Source organism: Dendrobates tinctorius, unplaced genomic scaffold (genome assembly GCF_039654945.1).
Source record: "Dendrobates tinctorius isolate UK_male_01 unplaced genomic scaffold, ASM3965494v1 ptg000129l, whole genome shotgun sequence".
Classification (NCBI taxonomy): Eukaryota; Metazoa; Chordata; class Amphibia; order Anura; family Dendrobatidae; genus Dendrobates; species Dendrobates tinctorius.
The window spans coordinates 16,713,321-16,738,313 of NW_027361797.1; positions in this window are offsets into that span (position 1 = coordinate 16,713,321).

Sequence of the window (24,993 nt, forward strand, 5' to 3'; positions counted from 1 at the left end):
ATGGGCACACGTCGGGGCTCGGAAGGGAAGTAGTGACGTTTTGGAATGCAGACTTTGATGGAATGGTCTGCAGGTGTCATGTTGCTTTTGGAGAGCCCCTGATGTACCTAAACAGTGGAAACCCCCCACAAGTGACCCCATTTTGGAAACTAGACCCCCTAAGGAACTTATCTAGATGTGTAGTGAGCACTTTGAACCCCCCAGTGCTTCACAGAAGTTTATAACGCCCGGGCGTGAAAATAAAAATATCGTATTTTTTCAACAAACATCATCTTTTAGTCCCCATTTTTTTTATTTTCCCAACGGTAACAGGAAAAATTGGACCCCAAAAGTTGTTGTCTAATTTGTCCTGAGTATGCTGACACCCCATATGTGGGAGAAAACTACTGTATGGGCACACGTCGGGGCTCGGAAGGGAAGTAGTGACGTTTTGGAATGCAGACTTTGATGGAATGGTCTGCAGGTGTCATGTTGCCTTTGGAGAGCTCCTAAAGTACCAGTGGAAACCCCCCCACAAATGACCGCATTTTGGAAACTAGACCTCCTAAGGAACTTATCTAGATGTGTGGTGAGCACTTTGAACCCCCAAGGGCTTCACAGAAGTTTATAATGCCCAGGCATGAAAATAAAAAAATTGTATTTTTTCCACAAACATGATCAATTAGTCTCCAATTTTTTTATTTTCCCAAGGGTAACAGGAGAAATTGGACCCCAAAAGTTGTTGTCCAATTTGTCCTGAGTACCATGATACCTCATATGTGGGAGAAAACTACTGTATGGGCACACGTCGGGGCTTGGAAAGGAAGTAGTGACGTTTTGGAATGCAGACTTTGATGGATTGGTCTGCAGGTGTCATGTGAGAGCCCCTGATGTACCTAAACTATTGAAACTCCCCACAAGTGACCCCATTTTGGAAACTAGACCCCCCACGGAACTTATCCATATGTGTGGAGAGCACTTTGAACCCCCACGTGCTTCACAGAAGTTTATAACGCCTGGGCGTGAAAATAAAAAAATCATTTTTATTCACAAAAATGATATTTTTTCCCCCAATTTTTTATTTTCCTAAGGGTAACAGGAGAAATTGGACCCCAAAAGTTGTTTTGCAATTTGTCCTGAGTATGCTGATACCCTATATGTGGGGGTAAAACACTGTTTGGGCGCATGGCAGAGCTTGGAAGGGAAGGAGCACCATTTGACTTTTTCAACGCAGAATTGGCTGGAATTGAGATCAGACGCCATGTTGCATTTGGAGAGCCCCTGATGTGCCCAAATAGTGGAAACCCCGCAATTATAACTCCAACCCTAACCCCAACACACCCCTAACCCTAATCTCAGCCCTAACCCTAGCCCTAACCCTAGCCCTAATCCTAACCCTAGCCCTAGCCCTAACCCTAACCCTAATGGGAAAATGGAAATAAATACATTTTCTTTTAATTTTATTATTTTTCCCTAACTAAGGGGGTGATAAAGGGGGGTTTTGATTTACTATTTATGGCGGTTTTTATGTTTGGCAGCTGTCACAAGCTAAAAGACGCTTTTTATTGTAAAAATAGTTTTTGCATCACCACATATTGAGAGCTATAATTTTTCTGTATTTTGACCCACCGAGTCATGTGAGGTCTTATTCTTATTCTTTGCGGGACGAGTTTGCGTTTTTATTGGTACCATTTTCGGGCACGTGACATTTTTTGATCACTTTTTATTCCGATTTTTGGGACGCAGAATGAGCAAAAACCAGCGTTTCATGAATTTGTTTTGGGGGTGTGTGTTTACACCGTTCCGCGTGCGGTAAAATTGATAAAGTGGTTTTATTCTTCGGGTCAGTACGGTTACAGCGATACCTCATTTAGGTCATTTTTTTATGTTTTGTCGGTTTTATGCAATGAAAACTATTTTATATAAAAAATAATTAATTTTGCATCACTTTATTCTGCGAGCTATAACTTTTTTATTTTTTTCCTGATGATGCTGTATGGCGGCTCGTTTTTTGCGGGACAAGATGACGTTTTCAGCGGTACCATGGATATTTATATGCGTCTTTTTGATCGCGCGTTATTGCACTTTTTGTTCGGCGGTATGATAATAAATCATTATTTTTTGCTTTGTTTTTTATTTTTATTTTTTAAGGGGTTCGATAAAGGGGTTAACTAATGGGACAGTTTTATAGGGCGGGTCGTTACAGATGCGGAGATACCAAATATGTGTACTTTTATTGTTTTTTTTTTTTTCAAAAAATGAATTTATTGGGGAATTTTTTTTTTTTTTTTACTAATTTATTTGGCGATTTTTTAAAAATTATTTTTACACTTTTTTTTAACTTTATTACATTGTTCCAGTTGGGACATCATTGTCCTGTGACAGATCGCTGATCTGTCACATCACAGATCACTGTGACAGATCAGCGATCTGTCACCGGCATAGACTCAGACTTCCTCATGCCTGCGCTTTGCAGGCACTGAGGAAGCCAGCTCCCTACAGGCCCCCGAAGGTCCCCGTCGCCATCTTGGATCCGGGGGCCAGTAGGGAAAGAGCCCCCTGCAGCAGCGCTGCACATTGCGCTGCTGTGGGGGGCTCAGGGAAGCACGGAGGGAGCCCCCTCCCTGCCGATGCCTCCCTTTAACCCCCGGTACACCGCGATCGTGTTTGATCGCGGTGTACAAGGGGTTAACGTGTTGGGGGCGGTCCGTGACCGCCCCTGACACATTGTGCCGGGTGTCAGCTGTGATAATCAGCTGACACCCGGCCGCGATCAGCGGCGCTCACCTCGTGGGAGCCGCTGATCGCTATGACGTGCTATCCCGCCCCTGGGAATTAAGTCCCAGGGCACATGGATGGGATAGTACGTCATATGGCAGAAAGGGGTTAAAATGTTCAGTTTACCACCTCAGCACTTGTGGTGCTTTAACCCCTTCCTGACATCCGACGTACTATCCCGTCCACGGTACCCGGGCCCGTATGACCGTGGACGGGATAGTACGTCTACCGCGATCAGCGGCGCCCACGTGGTGAGCGCCGCTGATCGCGGCCGGGTGTCAGCTGATTATCACAGCTGACACCCGGCACTATGTGTCAGGGGCGGTCACGGACCGCCCCCGACACGTTAACCCCTTGCACACCGCGATCAAACACGATCGTGGTGTACCGGGGGTTAAAGGGAAGCATCGGCAGGGAGGGGGCTCCCTCCGTGCTTCCCTGAGCCCCCCACGGCAGCGCAATGTGCAGCGCTGCTGCGGGGGACTCCTATCCTCCAGGCCCCCGAATCCAAGATGGTGACGGGGGCCTTCAGGGACCTGAGGAAGCTGGCTTCCTCAGTGCCTGCAAAGCGCAGGCAAGAGGAAGTCTGCTTCAAATCCTGTGACAGATTGCTGATCTGTCACAGTGATCTGTGATGTGACAGATCAGCGATCTGTCACAGGACAGTGATGTCCCACCTGGGACTATGTAATAAAGTAAAAAAAAAATTAAAAAAAAATGTAAAAATAAATTTAAAAAAATCGCCAAATAAATTAGTAAAAAAAAAAAAAAATATTCCCCAATAAATTCATTTTTTGAAAATAATAAAAAAAAAAACCAATAAAAGTACACATATTAGGTATCGCCGCGTCCGTAATGACCCGCCCTATAAAACTGTCCCATTAGTTAACCCTTTTAGCGAACCCCTTAAAAAATAAAAATAAAAAACGAAGCAAAAAATAATGATTTATTATCATACCGCCAAACAAAAAGTGTAATAACGCGCGATCAAAAAGACGCATATAAATATCCATAGTACCGCTGAAAACGTCATCTTGTCCCGCAAAAAACGAGCCACCACACAGCATCATCAGCGAAAAAATAAAAAAGTTATAGCTCACAGAATAAAGCGATGCAAAAATAATTATTTTTTATATAAAATAGTTTTCATTGCATAAAACCGACAAAAACATAAAAAAAACGACCTAAATGAGGTATCGCTGTAACCGTACTGACCCGAAGAATAAAACTGCCTTATCAATTTTACCGCACGCGGAACGGTGTAAACGCACCCCCCCAAAAGAAATTCATGAAACGCTGGTTTTTGTTCATTCTGCGTCCCAAAAATAGGAATAAAAAGCGATCAAAAAATGTCACGTGCCCGAAAATGGTACCAATAAAAACGTCAACTCGTCCCGCAAAAAATAAGACCTCACATGACTCAGTGGGTCAAAATACAGAAAAATTATAGCTCTCAAAATGTGGTGATGCAAAAACTATTTTTACAATAAAAAGCGTCTTTTAGCGTGTGACAGCCGCCAAAAATAAAAACCGCCATAAATAGTAAATCAAACCCCCCGTTATCACCCCCTTAGTTAGGGAAAAATAATAAAACTAAAAAAAAGTATTTATCTCCATTTTCCCGTTAGGGTAAGGCTGTGTGCACACGCTGCGGATTAGGTGCGGATTCATCCGCGCGGATTTTGTAAAATCCGCAGGTGAAACCGCAGGTCAAAAGACCTGCGGTTTTACCTGCAGATTGCTCTGCGGTTTTGTCCTGCGGTTTTTCATCTCCTCAATAGAGGAGATGGCAAACCGCAGGAGAATCCGCAGAAAGAATTGACATGTCAATTCTTTCTGCGGATTGAAAACCGCAGATAATCCGCGCGGAAAATTCCACACCGTCTGCACTGCGGTTTTTGATTCCCATAGGGAATCATGGTACTGGGGTCCGCAGCAGCCAAGACCGCTGCGGAACCGCAGCAAAATCCGCAGCCTGTGCACACAGCCTTAGGGTTAGGGCTAGGGCTAGGGTTAGGGCTAGGGTTAGGGCTAGGGTTAGGGCTAGGGTTAGGGCTAGGGCTAGGGTTAGGGCTAGGGTTAGGGCTAGGGTTAGGGCTAGGGCTAGGGTTAGGGCTCAGATTAGGGTTAGGGGTGTGTTGGGGTTAGGGTTGGAGTTATAATTGGGGGTTTCCACTGTTTGGGCACATCAGGGGCTCTCCAAATGCAACATGGCGTCTGATCTCAATTCCAGCCAATTCTGAGTTGAAAAAGTCAAATGGTGCTCCTTCCCTTCCAAGGTCTGCCATGCGCCCAAACAGTGTTTTACCCCCACATGTAGGGTATCAGCCTACTCAGGACAAATTGCAAAACAATTTTTGGGGTCCAATTTCTCCTGTTACCCTTAGGAAAATAAAAAATTGGGGGCAAAAATATCATTTTTGTGGAAAAAAATTATTTTTTTATTTTCACGTCCGAGTGTTATAAACTTCTGTGAAGCACTTGGGGGTTCAAAGTGCTCACCAAACATCTAGATAAGTTCCGTGGGGGGTCTAGTGTCCAAAATGGGGTCACTTGTGGGGAGTTTCAATAGTTTAGGTACATCAGGGGCTCTCCAAACGCACATGACACCCGCAGACCATTCCATCAAAGTCTGCATTCCAAAACGTCACTGCTTCCCTTCCGAGCCCCGACGTGTGTCCATACAGTAGTTTTCTCCCACATATGGGGTGTCAGCGTACTCAGGCCAAATTGGACAACAACTTTTGGGGTCCAATTTCTCCTTTTACCCTTGGGAAAATGAAAAAATTGCGGACTAATTGATCATGTTTCTGGAAAAAATACGATTTTTTTATTTTCATGCCCTGGCATTATAAACTTCTGTGAAGACCTTGGGGGTTCAAAGTGCTCACCTCACATCTAGATAAGTTCCTTAGTGGGTCTAGTTTTCAAAATGGGGTCATTTGTGGGGGGTTTCCACTGTTTAGGTACATTAGGGGCTCTCCAAAGGCAACATGACACCCGCAGACCATTCCATCAGTCTGCATACCAAAACGTCACTTCTTCCCTTCCGAGCCCCGACGTGTGGCCATACAGTAGTTTTCACCCACATATGGGGTATCAGCATACTCAGGACAAATTGGACAACAACTTTTGGGGTTCAATTTCTCCTGGTACCCTTGGGAAAATAAAAAAATGGTGACTAAAAGATCATGCTTGTGGAAAAAATACGAATTTTTTATTTTCACGCCCGAGCGTTATAAACTTCTGTGAAGCACTGGGGGGGTCAAAGTGCTCACCACACATCTAGATAAGTTCCTTGGGGGGTCTAGTTTACAAAATGGTGTCATTTGTGGGGGGTTTCCACTGTTTAGGTACATTAGGGGCTCTCCAAAGGCAACATGACACCCGCAGACCATTCCATCAAAGTATGCATTCCAAAACGTCACTACTTCCCTTCCGAGCCCCGACGTGTGCCCATACAGTAGTTTTCTCCCACATATGGGGTATCAGCATACTCAGGACAAATTGGACAACAACTTTTGGGGTCCAATTTCTCCTGGTACCCTTGGGAAAATAAAAAAATGGTGACTAAAAGATCATGTTTGTTGAAAAAATACGAATTATTTATTTTCACGCCCGGGCATTATAAACTTCTGTGAAGCACTGGGGGGGTCAAAGTGCTCACCACACATCTAGATAAGTTCCTTAGGGGGTCTAGTTTCCAAAATGGTGTCATTTGTGGGGGGTTTCCACTGTTTTGGTACATCAGGAGTTTTCCAAACGCGACATGGTGTCCGATCTCAATTCCAGCCAAAAACGTCAAATGGCGCAGCTTCCCTTCCGAGCTCTGCCATGCGCCCAAATAGTGGTTTACCCCCACATGTGGGGTATCAGCGTACTCAGAACAAATTGCACAATAACTTTTACGGTCCTGTTACCCTTGGAAAAATAAGAATTGAGGGTGAAAAGATCATTTTTGTGGAAAAAATATGATTTTTTAACTGTATGGCTTTATGTTATAAACTTCTGTGAAGCCCATGGGGGTTCAAAGTTCTCACCACACATCTAGATAAGTTCCTTAGGGGGTCTAGTTTCCAAAATGGTGTCATTTGTGGGGGATTTCCACTGTTTTGGTACATCAGGGGTTTTCCAAATGCGACATGGTGTCCGATCTCAATTCCAGCCAAAAACGTCAAATGGCGCTGCTTCCCTTCCGAGCTCTGCCATGCGCCCAAATAGTGGTTTACCCCCACATGTGGGGTATCAGCGTACTCAGGACAAATTGCACAATAACTTTTAGGGTCCTGTTACCCTTGGAAAAATAAGAATTGAGGGTGAAAAGATCATTTTTGTGGAAAAAATATGATTTTTTAATTGTATGGCTGTATGTTATAAACTTCTGTGAAGCCCATGGGGGTTCAAAGTTCTCACCACACATCTAGATAAGTTCCTTAGGGGGTCTAGTTTCCAAAATGGTGTCATTTGTGGGGGGTTTCCACTGTTTTGGTACATCAGGGGTTTTCCAAACGCGACATGGTGTCCGATCTCAATTCCAGCCAAAAACGTCAAATGGCATTGCTTCCCTTCCGAGCTCTGCCATGCGCCCAAATAGTGGTTTACCCCCACATGTGGGGTATCAGCGTACTCAGGACAAATTGCACAATAACTTTTAGGGTCCTGTTACCCTTGGGAAAATAAAAATTGGGGTGAAAAGATCATTTTTGTGGAAAAAATATGATTTTTTAATTGTACCGCTGTACGTTATAAACTTCTGTAAAGCCCTTGTGGGTTCAAAGTTCTCACCACATATCTAGATAAGTTCCTTGGGGGGTCTAGTTTCCAAAATGGGGTCACTTGTAGGGGGTTTCCACTGTTTAGGTACATCAGGGACTCTCCAAACGTGACATGGCGTCCGATCTGAATTCCAGCCAATTTTGCATTGAAAAAGTCAAACGGCGCTCCTTCCATTCTGAGCTCTGCCATGCGCCGAAACAGTCGTTCCCCCCCACAAATCAGGTATCAGCGTACTCAGGACAAATTGCACAATAACTTTTGCAGTCTAATTTCTCCTGTTACCCTTGGTAAAATAAAAAAAATTGAACCTGAAGTATTTTTTTTGTGAAAAAAAGTTAGATGTTCATTTCTTTTTAAATATTCAAAAAAATTCCTGTGACGCACCTAATGGGTTAATAAACTTCTTGAATGTGGTTTTGAGCACCTTAAGGGGTTCAGTTTTTAGAATGGTGTCACTTTTGGGTATTTTCTATCATATAGACCCCTCAAAGTGGCTTCAAATGTGATGTGGTCCTAAAAATAAAATGGTGTTGTAAAAATGAGAAATCGCTGGTCAACTTTTAACCCTTATAACTTCCTAACAAAAAAAAATGTTGGTTCCAAAATTGTGCTGATGTAAAGTAAACATGTGGGAAATGTTACTTATCAAGTTTTTTGTGTGCCTTATCTCTGTGATTTAAGGGCATAAAAATTCAAAGTTGGAAAATTGCGAAATTTTCAAAATTTTTGCCAAATTTCCATTTTTTTCACAAATAAACGCAAGTTATTTGAATGAAATTTTACAACTAACATGAAGTACAATATGTCACGAGAAAACAATGTCAGAATCACTGGGATCAATGGAAGTGTTCCAGAGTTATGACCTCATAAAGGTACAGTGGTCAGAATTGTAAAAATTGGCCCGGTCATGAACGTGCAAACCACCCTTGGGGGTGAAGGGGTTAAGTAAGTTTTGCACCCCACGTCCTTAGACACCACTTGCCCGTACCATGTTCCTGCCATTATTGGATAGTTAACATGAGTGAATTGCTGCGGCCACAATAAGAGTATGAAGGTGTCCACAGGAGTTCATCTATGTACATGTGCTGTATGGGAAGTTAGCCACTTTCAGCAGGTTGAGTTATGTCTAGACAACAAGTATAATGGAAGGGCTACAAAAAGATTTGGTGAAGTATCAGGGCTGTGGAGTCGGTAAGCCAAACCCGGGACTCTTCAGTTTCCCTGACCCCACGGCGCCGGTCACTACTGAGCATTTACATAAAGTGCAGCACAAATTCATCTCAGCTAAAAGCCAGACATTTATAGGACATTTCATAACTTTCCCAAATTCTTATGAAAACTTTTACAGCCCATCCTGCATTGTACTGCTGCACCCAATGTATTATACGTTTTAGGAGTCTGTCCATTTTATACCGACTCCACTGCCCTGATTAGCGTTATATGTAAGGTTATTGTTTTTACACCAATTGCTTGGGATGTGCCAAGTATAAAAGTTGCCCTTTTTAACATTCATAGAGCTGTGATTAATAAAACAATGCCTACTTACTTTGGCAAATTCAAGTAACACTTGTGGTTTTACTGCAAACTTTAACTAATAAAACTCCACCATTAACAACTTTGTGGTCCCTTTTTACACTCTACTGTAAGTTAGGTGAAGGCTTTACCATCATGGGCCAGATCTAGTAAAATGGGGCTAAAAATCCCAATCTCATTCTTGTAATTGCTGCAAGCAAGTGGAATGCTTAGGCCTCTTTCACACTTCAGCCTTTCTGTATCAGTCTGAATCTGTCAAAGTGTGAAAAAAACGGATCCGGTGCAGATGGCAAAAAACTGATACACCGGATCCGTTTTTTTGACGGATCCGTTACAGCAGCTAGTGTATGAAATGTAAAGGAACAGAACTCTGGAGGAGAAAGAGACTGACTCACTCTTTTCTGTGCCAGAACGGCTTTTGGGGTTAAATTAAATGAATGGAAATTCTTCCAGGCATGCTCAGTATAAAAGAACGACGGAATCCGTCACTGGATTCCGTCATGCGACGGATCCACCGCCCATAGGCATCCATTCTAGAAGATGAATCTAGAAAAAATTCCGACGGATCCGTCAAATGACGGATGAAACAGATGGCCATCAGTCGCTAATGCAAGTCTATGGGAAAAAAACGGATTCCACTAGAAAAAAACGGATTCTTTTTTTTTTTTTTTTTTTTTTTTTAAGAAGGCGGATTTCGACTGACGTTAAAAGACTGAAGTGTGAAAGAGGCCTTACAGATAAAGTTCTAGATTTCTGAGGAAATATATACTTTTTCTGCCCTTGCACCTGGGTATTGTAGAATACCTAGTAATAATAATGGTTACATTTATTAGTGTAGCATTGCTTGACTTAGGTAAAGCCTGTATTCGAGAGGCAGAGTGCTGATTGTTACCCACATATCTCAATCCTGTGATTTCAGTTTATTTTAAAGGGAACCTGTCGGCAAGATTGTGCTTAGTAACCTGCAGACATGGTCAGTTCGACATTGATAGGCCGGGGTCACACTTGCGAGAAACTCGCATGAGTCTCATATTTAAATACCCAACACTGCCGCCGGCACGCCGGACCAACCAGAGTGTGCAATGGCATGTATTTCTATGCAGCTGAGCGTTCCGGTCCCGAGTGCTGGCAGCAGTGCCTGGTATTGAGATGTGAGACTCATACAAGTTTCCCGCAAGTGTAACCTTGGCCTTATACTGATTAAAATGATACCTTGATTGATGAAATCAGTCTTGTAGTTTTTGTTTAATCTTTTTTGTAGATTTCAGTTAATAAGATTCTGGCGCTTTGGGGGCGGCCTGTGGGGAAGAGGGGTCTTTATGTGGTGCTCTGCTTACATATTCATCTGGACGGGCTAATGACAGGTCCCTGATCCTGACCTGCCCCCTATTTTACATACCACGTAGAATTATGGTTTGGAAAAAAAAATTTATCAGGCAGGTGGCTGCACTGTAGCATGAGATGGATAATATGGCTGTTTTCATGTTAAGAAATACAGTTTTGTAAAAAAAAGAAGTGTTAATCAAAATGGCGTCGGCTACTGCTCAGGCGCCGGCGCTATTTTGCTAGAGAAAAAAAAAAATTAGGCTCCATCAAGATGGCGGCGCCTGCACAGTAGCATCGTTCCGATAGATGCTACTGCGCAGGTGCTGCCGTCACCATCTTGATTGACCTTAATTTTTTTCTTTCTTTAGCAAAATGGTGCTGGCGGCCTCACCTGCACAGTAGCATCTATCGTAGGGGTGGGCAATTTTTCCAAGGGGCCACATGACAGACCGTGACTGTTGTGGAGGGCCGAACAAATAGCTTGAAATTAATTTTACTTAATATCAATTTATTAATATGAATTGTATCACTTAATATTGAGCAGAATTAAGTATGCTGACATCCCTCTATATATCTTTGAACCCAAGCACAGCGCCTTCTGTAGAACGTATGAACACCCCACAGCCCCTTATACACAGCATGAGCCTCGCACAGCCTCCCCATATACAGCATGAGCCTCGCACAGCCTCCCCATATACAGCATGAGCCCAACACACCCTCCCCTATATACTGCAGGAGCCCCCGCACACCCTCCCCTATATACTGCATGAGCCTCGCACACCCTCCCCTATATACTGCATGAGCCTCGCACACCCTCCCCTATATACTGCATGAGCCTCGCACACCCTCCCCTATATACTGCATGAGCCTCGCACACCCTCCCCTATATACTGCATGAGCCTCGCACACCCTCCCCTATATACTGCATGAGCCTCGCACACCCTCCCCTATATACTGCATGAGCCTCGCACACCCTCCGCTATATACTGCATGAGCCCCCGCACACCCTCCCCTATATACTGCATGAGCCCCCGCACACCCTCCCCTATATACTGCATGAGCCCCGCACACCCTCCCCTATATACTGCATGAGCCCCGCACACCCTCCCCTATATACTGCGTGAGCCCCCGCACACCCTCCCCTATATACTGCATGAGCCCTGCACACCCTCCCCTATATACTGCATGAGCCTCGCACACCCTCCCCTATATACTGCATGAGCCCCGCACACCCTCCCCTATATACTGCATGAGCCTCGCACACCCTCCCCTATATACTGCATGAGCTTCGCACACCCACCCCTATATACTGCATGAGCCCCGCACACCCTCCCCTATATACTGCATGAGCCTCGCACACCCTCCCCTATATACTGCATGAGCCTCGCACACCCTCCCCTATATACTGCATGAGCCTCGCACACCCTCCCCTATATACTGCATGAGCCCCGCACACCCTCCCCTATATACTGCATGAGCCCCCGCACACCCTCCCCTATATACTGCATGAGCCCCGCACACCCTCCCCTATATACTGCATGAGCCCCGCACACCCTCCCCTATACACTGCATGAGCCCCGCACACCCTCCCCTATATACTGCATGAGCCCTGCACACCCTCCCCTATATACTGCATGAGCCCCGCACACCCCTATATGTGGCATGATCCTCGCACAGCCTCCCCCATATGCGGCATGATCCTCGCACAGCCTCCCCATATGCTGCATGAGTCTCGCACAGCCTCCCCCATATGCGGCATAATCCTCACACAGCCTCCCCATATGCTGCATGAGCCTCACACAGCCTCCCTATATACAGCATTAACCCCACAGTCTCTCCACATACTGAATGAGGCCCCACACAGCCTCCCTATATACTGCATGAGGCCTCCATAGCCTCCCTGTGTGCAGGATGTCACCCCCATAGAATCCCTATGTTCATACACATAAATAAAAGACCACCACATACTCACCTCGGTCCCGTTCCTTGGCGCTCTGTTCTTCTCCCTGTCTCCAGTGTCCAGACTCCGGTGGTACACAGCTGACGCCATGAGATGACGTCATCGCGTCAGCTGTTTCACACGCTGATTGATAGAGGAAGTGGCTGGAGGCTTCTCCTCCACCAATGCTGACTGCGCCTAGGGAGACAATGAAGAGAGCCAGCGGGAGGGCACGGTGCGGTCGGCGAACCTCTGGTTTCCAGCCCTACGGCTGTTTCGGTCTGCGCACTTTGCCCATGTCTGATCTATCATGTTTCATGAGATGCTGCCTGCACAGTAGCATCTATCAAAACGTGGTGGCTGCTACTGCACAGGTGCGGCCACAGGTGCCATTTTGATTAAGATTTTTTTTAGCAAGAAAACTATTTCTAAATAGCATGAAAACAGCCATATTATCCACCTTATCACGCTACATTGCCACCTCCTTGATGAATGTAAATTATTTTTTCTTCAACTATATTCTATACAGTATGTAAAATAGGGGGGCAGGTTAATGAAGGGTCAGTGACCTGTAAAAAGCCCATACAGATGCATATGTAAGCAGAGCACCACGTAAAGCGCCTCGGAGCACGTGAATCTCATTAACTGAAAACTACGCATAAAGATTAAACAACTACAAGATGGATTTCATCACCAGGTATCATTGTAATCAGTGTAAGGCCATGTGCACACGTTGCGGGTTCGGCAGCGTTTTTGGCTCTGCGGGCTCGCAGCAGATTTAGCTGCATTGTACAGTACCATTGTTTTCAATGGTAAACTGGAAAACGCTCTACACATGCTGCTGATTTTTCCGTGCGGATTTGCTGCGGGTTCAAATCTGCAGCATGTCAATTCTTGGTGCGGAATCCGCAGTGGTTTCACACCTCCATTGTAGAGGTGTGAAACCGCAGGGCTAATCTGCAGGTAAACTGCAGGTCTTTTGACCTGCGGATTTACCTGCGGATTTTTCTAAATCCGCAGCACCTAAAACTACGTGTGCACATAGCCTCTTAGCGCCTGTTACTGTGGGCACCGCACCAGGCAGGACGGAGTTCTCTGGACCGTGGCACTGAGGGACCCCGGACGAGCAACCAGGTGTCGCCGACCCCTATACAGGGACCGTTAGGCGCAGGTCCGGGGGTTTGAATGCCACGGTAGCCGGAACCAAGAGGGGCTGCTCGGAATGGATCCGGAAGACTGGACTGGAACAGGACAGCAAGCTGAAACCCGGGTTGGCCCGACTTGTGACGGACAGGAGGTACGGACTCGGGTAGGCAGTGCTGGAGCAGGTACGGAGATTGGACTGGAGCAGGTCCGGACGCAGGACTGGAGCTGGTACCGACCCAGGACCAGAGCAGGTGCGAACACGGGACTGGAGCAGGTGCAGATACAGGACTGGAACAGGTACGACCACAGGACTGGAGCAGGTGCGGACACAGGACTGGAGCAGGTGCGACACAGGACTGGAGCAGGTGCGGACACAGGACTGGAGCCGGTGCGGACACAGGACTGGAGCAGGTACGGACACAGGGCTGGAGCAGGTACGGACACAGGACAGGAGCTGGAGGAAACAAGACAGATTAGCACAAGGAGCCTGATGACAGGTGAGTGCACGGACCCTAAAGTGCTGTAGGAACAACAGCGGTCAGGCGCCTCCACTAAGGGAGGACGGCCTGATATAGCTGCCGCTGTGCCCCCATTGGCCCGGCGGCGCTATCGGGGCAGGGCGCCGCCGGAGGCCGGGTCAGATGGGAAGAGCCGACCGCGGCCTACGGCGCATGCGCGAGACCCACAGTGACATCACCAGCCGCAGGCCGCACAGCGAGGAATGCCGACGTCGGGGCTGGGAGGAGCGCGGCTGCAGGACGCGGTAAGTATGGCCGCACGCGCTGGGGCACCTGGTGGGGAACGTGGCAGGGGACCCGGGTGCCGAGACAACAGGGCCAGGGACCGTGACAGTACTGTCAGAGACACCGCACTACACTTGCTCATAGAGCCAGTGCGCGTGTCCTGAGTACAGAAGCAGTGCTAAACGAGGTACAGGAGGGATAAACAGACGGGAGGTCAGACAAAGCCAAAGGTCATACACAGGATCACAGTACAGTACCAGGGATGAGACAGAGCGGATAATCAGGGCCAAGCAGAGATCAAAACCAAACAGACATAGGAGGTACCAGGCAGAATCCAAAGGGATATCCAGGAAACAGACCGAGTCATACACAGAGAATCAAGTAACCAGAACACAGCACAAACACACTCAGGGGTCACCACACAATGCCAAGGGCGAAAGTATAACTGACAGGGATGGGAGCGTCCTGAGGCTATAAGAAGCCTCCCCCAGAACCAGGGAGAGGCCACAATCATAGCCCCAGGTGTGCAGGTAAGCCTGCACCGGGATCACAACCTTTAACCCCAGAAATGCCAGTCATCAGTACTGGTTCCATACATTAACCCCATGTGTGCGAGTCAAACCCGCACTGAGATCATGACAAGTACCCTCCCCCTCACGCCGCCCCCTACTGCAGTTGGCAAAAAATCTCCTGAGAATGCGGGGGGGCATTGATGTTCTCCCGGGGCTCCCAGGATCTCTCCTCAGGACCAAAACCCTCCCAGTCAACAAGGAAAAAGGTCCTCCCTCTAACTTTCCTCATGACAAGAATATTCCTTACCTCGAAGGTGTCATCCGAACCCACCGGCAGAGGAGCTGGAGCAGGTGAAGGATGAAACTGATTCAGGACCACAGGTTTCAGGAGAGAGACGTGGAAGGTGTTCGGGATACGGAGCGAAGCAAGCAACCTCAACCTGTAGGCGACTTCGTTGACTCGTTCCAGGATCTCAAAAGGACCAATGAACCGGGGGCCCAGCTTGTAAGAGGGTAGTTTCAGTCGGATGTACTTGGACAAAAGCCAGACCTTATCCCCAATGTGAAACGGTGGGGGGTCCAGCCTTCTCTTGTCTGTGTGTCTCTTCATTCGCTCGCTGGCTCTCTTGAGGGCTGCGTTGGTCTCAGACCAGATCTCAGAGAATTCCTGGAACAGGGAATTGGCTGCCGGTACCTCGGAGGCTGGGGTGACAGGAAGAGGTATGTTAGGATGTTTGCCAAATACTACGAAAAATGGTGATTTGGTAGAGGATTCGCCGGCATGATTATTATAGGCGAACTCCGCCCATGGAAGCAGCTCAACCCAGTCATCCTGATGGGCGTTGGAGAAATGCCGCAGGTATGCAGTCAGCGTCTGGTTAGTTCGTTCTACTTGCCCATTGGTCTGCGGATGATAGGCAGATGAAAAATCCAAGGATATGTCCAGAAGTTTGCAAAGCGCCCTCCAAAATTTAGCCATAAACTGTACTCCACAATCAGACACAATTCGTTGAGGAAGGCCGTGTAATCTAAAAATCTGATGAACGAAGATCTTGGCTAAACCAGGTGCGGAAGGAAGGCCACTTAACGGAAGGAAATGCGCCATCTTAGAAAAGCCGTCCATGACCACTAGGATCACCGTACAGCCAGACGAGTGGGGCAGATCCGTGATAAAATCCATGGCGATACTTTCCCAAGGAGACTTCGGTATCGGTAAGGGAAGCAGCAGGTCAAAAGGAGAACAACGAGGTGTCTTATTCCTTGCACAAGAGGAACAGGAGGCGACGAAGTCTGCCACATCTTGACGAAGAGTGGGCCACCAGTAATACCGCGTTATGAGGGCCAGGGTTTTCCCAATTCTGGCATGACCAGCCACTTTGGAGGAATGACCCCACAGAAGAACTCTCCTCCTGACGTTCTCTGGCACAAGAGTTTTGCCCGGGGGTGGAGACAGCAGCGTCAGCGGGGCCACGGTGATTATCTTCGTGTGCTTGATAACATGAGAAGGTTCCTCCCCAGATTCAGTCGGCTGAAAGACCCTGGCTAGGGCATCAGCTTTAGTGTTCCTCTCTCCGGGGTGAAAGTGCAGCTCGAAATCAAAACGAGCAAAAAACAGGGACCATCTAGCCTGTCGAGGATTGAGCCTCTGGGCGGACTGGAGGTAGGCTAGATTCTTGTGGTCCGAATAAACAACAAATGGATGGACAGCTCCTTCCAAAAGGTGACGCCACTCCTCCAATGCCAGTTTGATGGCCAATAGCTCGCGGTCGCCAATCGAGTAGTTACACTCAGCTGGGGAGAAGGCTCTGGAGAAGAATCCACAGGGACGTAGGCGGCCCGAACCGGTTCTCTGGGATAAGACAACCCCGGCGCCAGTCGAGGAAGCGTCCACTTCCAGCACAAAAGGTTTGCTGCTCTCTGGACGGATCAAAACGGGAGTCGTGGAAAACGCTTGTTTTAGCGACTGGAAGGCCTCTTCGGCTTCGGGTGTCCAAGAGTTAGTAGAGATCCCCTTACGGGTAAGGGCAGAGATCGGCTTGGAGAGTGTGGAAAAATCCGGAATGAATTGCCGATAGTAGTTGGCGAACCCCAAAAAACGTTGGATGGCTCTTAAGCCAACGGGACGAGGCCACTTGAGAATGGAGGAGAGTTTTTCGGGATCCATCTGCAGCCCGGCATCAGAGACGATGTAACCCAGAAATGGCAGTGAGGTCTGCTCGAACAGGCACTTCTCCATTTTGGCATATAAATGATTCTCCCGAAGAACAAGGCGGACGGTCCTCCTGTGAGATGGAAGATCTGAGGAGAAGACCAGGATGTCATCCAGGTATACTACGACACAGGAGTACAGGAGGTCCCGAAAGATTTCAATGATGAACTCCTGGAACACCGCCTGGCCATTGCACAGACCGAAGGGCATCACCAAGTACTCGTAATGACCGTCACGGGTGTTAAAGGCGGTCTTCCATTCATCGCCGGCACGGATGTGGATGAGGTTGTATGCCCCCCTGAGGTCCAATTTGGAGAAGATGCGTGTCCCTCTGAAACGGTCAAACAACTCTGGGATAAGAGGGAGCGGGTACCGGTTCTTGATAGTGATGCTGTTCAATCCTCTATAGTCGATACAAGGGCGCAGAGAAACATCTTTCTTTTTAACAAAGAAGAACCCGGCGCCCGCAGGAGACGAAGACTTCTGAATGAATCCCTTGGCGAGGTTCTCCGTGACGTATTCAGACATGGCTGCAGATTCTGCAGGAGACAGCGGATAGATCCTGCCCCTAGGAGGAATAGATCCAGGGATTAACTCGATCGGGCAATCGAAGGACCGATGTGGTGGAAGAACCTCCGACTCCTTCTTGTCGAAAATGTTGGCATAAGCCCAATAGGCTGAGGGAAGTCCAGAGAGCTCCTGAGGTGGGCGGGTGGGAACAACCGGATGAATGGGGTTCAGACAGCGACCATGACACGGATCTCCCAAGCGCAAGACCTCCCCGGTCAACCAGTTGAGTACCGGCTGGTGTGTCCGTAGCCACGGGAGGCCAAGTAGAATGGCATGAGACAGGTCGGGCAATACGTAGAGGGCCACTCTTTCTCGGTGGAGAGCACCGACTTGCAAGACAACCTCCTCTGTGACCGCGGTGATGGATTCCTGTAGCGGTCTACCGTCAATGGAAGCGAGAACCCGGGGGTTCTTCAGGGTGACCACGGGAATACGATACTTATCCACCACTTCACGCCGGATGAAGTTGCCTGCTGAGCCCGAATCCACATAGGCCACCTCGGACCCACGCCTCTCCCCTGAAAGTAAAAGAACAGAAAGTGTAAGGGCCTGAGAGGACTCATAATCACCTAGGACGGCCTCTCTTACCTGGCCTAGGTGGAAGAGTTTCCCGGTCTCTCAGGACAAGAGCGGATGAAGTGGGATGCGCTTCCACAATAAAGACAGAGACCCTGCTCCCGTCTCTCCCTCTGACGAATCTCAGTCATCCGGACCCGATCTACCTGCATAGGCTCGGGAGGCAGAGTATGTACCGGACCAGGCAAGTGTGGACTAAAGGGCCGACTAGCGGTTGGAGCAGGCCGAATGGGTCTCCTGTCCCTCGCTGATTCCCGGGCGTGCTCCTGGAACCGGAGGTCAATTCGAGTGGCCAGGGAGATGAGGTCCTCGAGGGTGGTAGGAGTATTCCGCCCCGCCAACTCATCCTTAATTCTGCCCGACAACCCCCGCCAAAAGGCCCCGACCAATGCCGCGTTATTCCAACCTAACTCAGAGGACATGGTGTGGAACCGAATGGCGTACTGACCAACAGTAAGGGAACCCTGGTGGAGGTTGAAGAGTGATTCTGTAAGCGAGGCTATTCGTCCGGGCTCATCGAACACCTTGCGAAAGGTGTCCAAGAAAACCGGAATATTAGAGACCATGGGATCGTCCCTCTCCCAGAGCGGATTTAGCCAGGACAAGGCCTCTCCCTCCAGATGGGACATGATAAAGGCTACCTTGGCCCTATCGGAGGGATACTGGTGAGGCTGAAGCTCGAAATGCAAGCCACACTGGTTTAGGAATGCCCTACACTGTTTGGGGTCCCCACTGTACCGGGGTGGTTTGGCCAAGCGAGGAGAGGGAAACGGAGCGGGATTGGGGAGGGCGGCCGAGGCTGTGGCGGCGGACTGGAGATCTCCCAGACGACTGTCTACCGAGGCCATATAGGACAAAATATGGGATTGAGCATCCCGCTGCTGGCTCAACTCCTGCTGGAGGCCAGCCAGCTGAGCGGCATTCCCGGGATCGGCTGCCTGAAGAGCGGACAGACAGGACTCCATGGACTTCATGACCGACATGATGCGCCCCTGGTTCTCCTGTAAAAAGAGCAACTCCTTTTGACCGGGAGCTGAAATACCGGCGGGATCCATGGCCTGACCGCACTGTTACTGTGGGCACCGCACCAGGCAGGACGGAGTTCTCTGGAGTGGACCCTCTGGACCGTGGCACCGAGGGACTCCGGACGAGCAACCAGGTGTGGCCAACCCCTATACAGGGACCGTTAGGCACAGGTCCGGGGGTTCGAATGCCACGGTAGCCGGAACCAAGAGGGGTGGCTCGGAATGGATCCGGTAGACTGGACTGGAACAGGACAGCAAGCTGAAACCCGGGTTGGCATGGCTTGTGACGGACAGGAGGTACGGACTCGGGTAGGCAGTGCTGGAGCAGGTACGGAGACTGGACTGGAGCAGTTCCGGACGCAGGACTGGAGCTGGTACGGACCCAGGACCAGAGCAGGTGCGAACACGGGACTGGAGCTGGTGCAGATACAGGACTGGAACAGGTATGACCACAGTACTGGAGCAGGTGCGGACACAGGACTGGAGCAGGTGCGGACACAGGACTGGAGCAGGTGCAGACACAGGACTGGAGCAGGTGCGGACACAGGACTGGAGCAGGTTCGGACACAGGGCTGGAGCAGGTACGGACACAGGACTGGAGCAGGTACGGACACAGGGCTGGAGCAGGTACGGACACAGAACAGGAGCTGGAGGAAACAAAACAGATTAGCACAAGGAGCCTGATGACAGGCGAGCGCACGGACCCTAAAGTGCTGTAACAACAACAGCGGTCAGGCGCCTCCACTAAGGGAGCACGGCCTGATATAGCTGCCGCTGTGCCCCCATTGGCCCGGCGGCGCTATCGGGGCAGGGCGCCGCCAGAGGACGGGTCAGATGGGCACCATGAGGAGGAACGGACTCACCCCCATACACTGCTTAGTCTTCTTCTTCTTCTTATAAATTAGATAATATCATTTGCTCTGATTTTTAGTCTTATGCTTCATGTTCTTCTGCTTTTGGTTTTTATGCTTCTTGGTCTTCTGTCTCTTGTTGTTCTGCATCTTGGTGGTTGTCTTCCTGTTCTTTGTCCTCTTGGTCATCTTCTTCAGGGTCATCTTTTAGGTATTGTTCTGTGTGGTCTTCAGGGTTGTCGTCTTCAGGGTCATTGTCAGGGAGATCAGAGGTGAGATCAGAGGTGAGAATCAAAAACCATTTCCACAAGCTTGAACTTGGAAAAGTAGCAGAAGGTACAAGAAGGCTGAGGAACTGCCGAGAACCAGCTGATGGTACTGGAACCCGGAGGGGCAGCAGAAGTAGCAAGAGCCAATGGCACGGTTACTAAGCAGGAGGTACCTGTGCTCCAAAGCACTACCAAGGACCAGCAGACGTTGCTGGAACTCGGATACCAAGAAGGAGGCACCTAGGCCAAAGGCACTGCCGAGAACCAGCTGACGGTGCTGGAACCCGGATGGGTAGCAGAAGCTGCAAGAGCAAATGACACTAGCGAGGACCAGCTGACGGTGCTGGAACCCGGTGGGGCAGCAGAAGGAACAAGAGCCAATGGGAGAACCGTGGAGCAGCTGACGGTGCTGTAACACGGTTTCTAAGCAGGAGGTACCTGTGCTACAAAGCACTACCAAGGACCAGCTGACGTTGCTGGAACTCAGATACCATGAAGGAGGCACCTAGGCTAAAGGCTCTGCCAAGAACCAGCTGACGGTGGAACCCGGATGGGTAGCAGAAGGTACCCAGGAAAAAAACAAAGTTGCAAGGCCGTGAGCAGGCCGCAGTTACCGAAACCCACAGTCCTACAGGGGGTGCTTGTCCTATTGGCACTACGGAACCAGCCTTTATTACCAGAACCCGCAGCCCACATAGGAAGCACCGAAGCTGCAGGCACCATAGACTCGGCTAACTCAACCGCAACACGACAGGACAACGTATCGGTGGCAAAGTGACGTTGACACTACCTGGAAACAGCAGGCGTGCTGGAACCAGGCTGGGCAGGAGGGAGTGCCCGTGCCAAAGACACTTCCGAGAACCAGCTGACGGTGCTGGAACCCGGATGGGTAGCATTAGCTACAAGAGTCATTGGAACTAAAAAGCACTACCAAGGACCAGCAGTCGTTGCTGGAACTCGGATACCATGAAGGAGGCACCTAGGCCAAAGGAAAGGCTTTGCCGAGAAACAGCTGACGTTGCTGGAACCCGGCTGGGCAGGAGGGAGTACCCGTGGCAAACACACTTCTGAGCAGCAACATGCGATGTTGAAGCCCAGGGGTCAATCAGGCAGCAGGCTGAGGCCAACTTGGAGCGAGTTTCATATTGGTTGTACATAACTACTGATTGTAACCATGATCCACTTTGGCCTCTGGCTCTACTGTCTCTAGTATTTCCCCGGGCCTCCAACCACAGCAGTTGCTGCTCTGCAGAGTTGTCTGCACAATCCACACTTGTTCCTGAGTTACTGGGGCTCAGTCACGACAGTTGATTGCCTGATGTGTGTCCGGCAAGGTGTCCTGCTCTGTCCACATTCCCACAACTATTAATAGGAATGGGGACAGAGCAGGAGACATTGCCGGACACACCACAGGGGATCAACTGACTTGACTGAGCCCCAGTAACACAGGAACAAGTGTGGATTGTGCAGACGGCACATCAGAGCAGCGACTGGCGGGGTTGGAGGCCAGGGGAAATACTAGAGACAGTACAGCCAGAGGCCTAAGTGGACCATGGTTAAAAGTCAGTAGTAGTGTGATGTTGGAGGCAGCAGGAGAATTTGCCATCCGCACAGCAGGGGAACAGCTGGCGTTACTGAACCCCACAGACACAGGAGCGAGTGTTTCTATCTGTGCGGACGACACTTCCAAGCTACAACTGGCTGTGTTAAAGCCCAGGAGCAATGCTCCGAGCAGGTTGAGGCCTACTTGGAGCAGGTGGAAAATAACATGTAGTGTGATGTTGGAGGCAGCAGGAGACTTTGCCATCCGCACAGCAGGGGATCAGCTGGCATTACTGAACCCCACTAACACAGGAGCTAGTGTGTGTTTCTCTGTTAAGACGGCATTTCTGAACACCAACTGGCATTGTTGGAGCCCAGGATGAGGCATGGAGTTGGCTGAGGCCAACTTCCAGCACATTTTATAGAGGTTGTAGACTACTACTGATTGTAACCGTGCTCCACTTAGGCCTCTGTCTCTAGTATTTCCCCTGGCCTCCAACCCCGCCAGTGACAGATCTGAAGTGGCGTCAGCACAATCCACACTTGTTCCTGTGCTACTTGGCCTCAGCCCCGTCAGTTGATCCCCCGATGTGTGTCTGGCAAGGTCTCGTGCTCTGTCCTCATTCACACTACTAGTAATGGGAATGTGGACAGAGCAGGAGACCTTTACGGACACACATCAGGGGATCAACTGACGTGACTGAGGCCAAGTAACACCGGAACAAGTGTGGATTGTGCTGACGCCACTTCAGAGCTGTCACTCGCGGGGTTGGAGGCCAGGGGAAATACTAGAGACAGTGGAGCCAGAGGCCTAAGTGGAGCAGAGTTAAAAATCAGTTGTAGTTTGAATGTGGATGGAGCAGGAGACTTTGCCGTCCACACAGCAGGGGAGCAGCTGGCATTACTGAACCCCACTAACACAGGAGCGAGTGTTTCTATCTGTGTGGACGGCACTTCCAGGCTACAACTGGCTGTGTTGTAGCCCAGGATCAATGCTCCGAGCAGGCTGAGGCCTACTTGGAGCGAGGAGAAAAAGCATTGTAGTGTGAGTTTGGAGGCAGCTGGAGACTTTGCCGTCTACACAGCAGGGGAACAGCTGGCATTACTGAACCCCACTGACACAGGAGCTAGAGTGTTTTTCTCTGTGGAGATGGCACTTATGAACACCAACTGGCGTTGTTGGAGCCCAGGATGAGGCATGGAGCAGGCTGAGGCCTGATGGTCTTGGCATGTGGAGGCAGCAGGAGACATTGCCGTCCACACAGCAGGGGAACAGTTGACGTTACTGAACCCCACTAACACAGGAGCTAGTTTGTTTTTCTCTGTGAAGACGGCACTTCTGAACACCAACTGACATTGTTGGAGCCCAGGGTGAGGCATGGAGCAGGCTGAGGCCTGATGGTGTTGGCATGTGGAGGCAGCAGGAGATTTTGCCGTCTACACAGCAGGGGAACAGCTGGCATTACTGAACCCCACTAACACAGGAGCTAGAGTTTTTTTCTCTGCGGAGACGGCACTTCTGAACATCAACTGGCGTTGTTGGAGCCCAGGATGAGGCATGGAGCAGGCTGAGGTCTGATGGTGTTGGCATGTGGAGGCAGCAGGAGACATTGCCGTCTACACAGCAGGGGAACAGCTGGCGTTACTGAACCCCACTAACACAGGAGCGAGTGTTTCTATCTGTGCGGACGGCACTTCCAGGCTACAACTGGCTGTGTTGTAGCCCAGGATGAAGCATGCAGCAGGCGGAGGACAACTTGCAGCTGGTTTTATAGAGGTTGTAGACTAGAACTGATTGTCACCGTGCTCCACTATGGCCTCCGGCTCCACTGTCTCTAGTATTTCCCCAGGCCAATAACCCCGCCAGTTACAGCTGTGAAGTGGCGTCTGCACAATCCACACTTCTTCCTGTGTAACTGTGGCTCAGTCCCGTCTGTTGATCCCCTGATGTGTGTCTGGCAAGCTCTCCTGCTCAGTCCTCATTCACACTACTAGTAATGTGAATGTGGACAGAGCAAGAGACCTTGCCGGACACACATCAGGGGATCAACTGACGGGACTGAGCCACAGTAACTCAGAAATAAGTGTGGATTGTGCAGACGCCACTTCACAGCTGTAACTGGTGTGGTTGTTGGCCAGGGGAAATACTAGAGACAGTGGAGCCAGAGGCCTAAGTTGACCAAAGGTACAAATCTGTAGTAGTTTGCTTGTGGAGGCAGCAGGAGACTTTGCCGCCTACACAGCAGGGGAACAGCTGGCATTACTGAACCCCACTGACACAAGAGCTAGTGTGTTTTTCTCTGTGGAGACGGAACTTCTGAACACCAACTGGCGTTGTTGGAGCCCAGGATGAGGCATGGAGCAGGCTGAGGCCTGCTGTTTTTGGAATGTGGAGGCAGCCCGAGACATTGCCGTCCACACAGCAGGGGAACAGCTGATGTTACTGAACCCCACTAACACAGGAGCTAGTTTGTTTTTCTCTGTGAAGACGGCACTTCTGAACACCAACTGGCGTTGTTGGAGCCCAGGGTGAGGCATGGAGCAGGCTGAGGCCTGCTGTTTTTTGAATGTGGAGGCAGCAGGAGACGTTGCCGTCCACACAGCAGGGGAACAGCTGACGTTACTGAACCCCACTAACACAGGAGCTAGTGTGTTTTTCTGTGAAGACGGCACTTCTGAACACCAACTGGCATTGTTTGAGCCCAGGATGAGGCATGGAGCTGCTGTTTTATGAATGTGGAGGCAGCAGGAGACATTGCCGTCCACACAGCAGGGGAACAGTTGACGTTACTGAACCCCACTAACACAGGTGTGTTTTTCTCTGTGAAGACGGCACTTTTGAACACCAACTGATGTTGTTGGAGCCTAGGATGAGGCATGGAGCAGGCTGAGGCCTGATGGTGTTGGCATGTGGAGGCAGCAGGAGACTTTACCGTCTACACAGCAGGGGAACAGCTGGCATTACTGAACCCCACTAACACAGGAGCTAGTGTGTTTTTCTCTGTGAAGACGGCACTTCTGAACATCAACTGACGATGTTGGAGCCCAGGATGAGGCATGGAGCTGGCTGAGGCCAACTTGCAGCACGTTTTATAGAGGTAGTGACTACAACTGATTGTAACCGTGCTTCACTATGGCCTCCGGCTCCACTGTCTCTAGTATTTCCCCTGGCCTCCAACCTCGCCAGTGACAGCTCTGAAGTGGCGTCAGCACAATCCA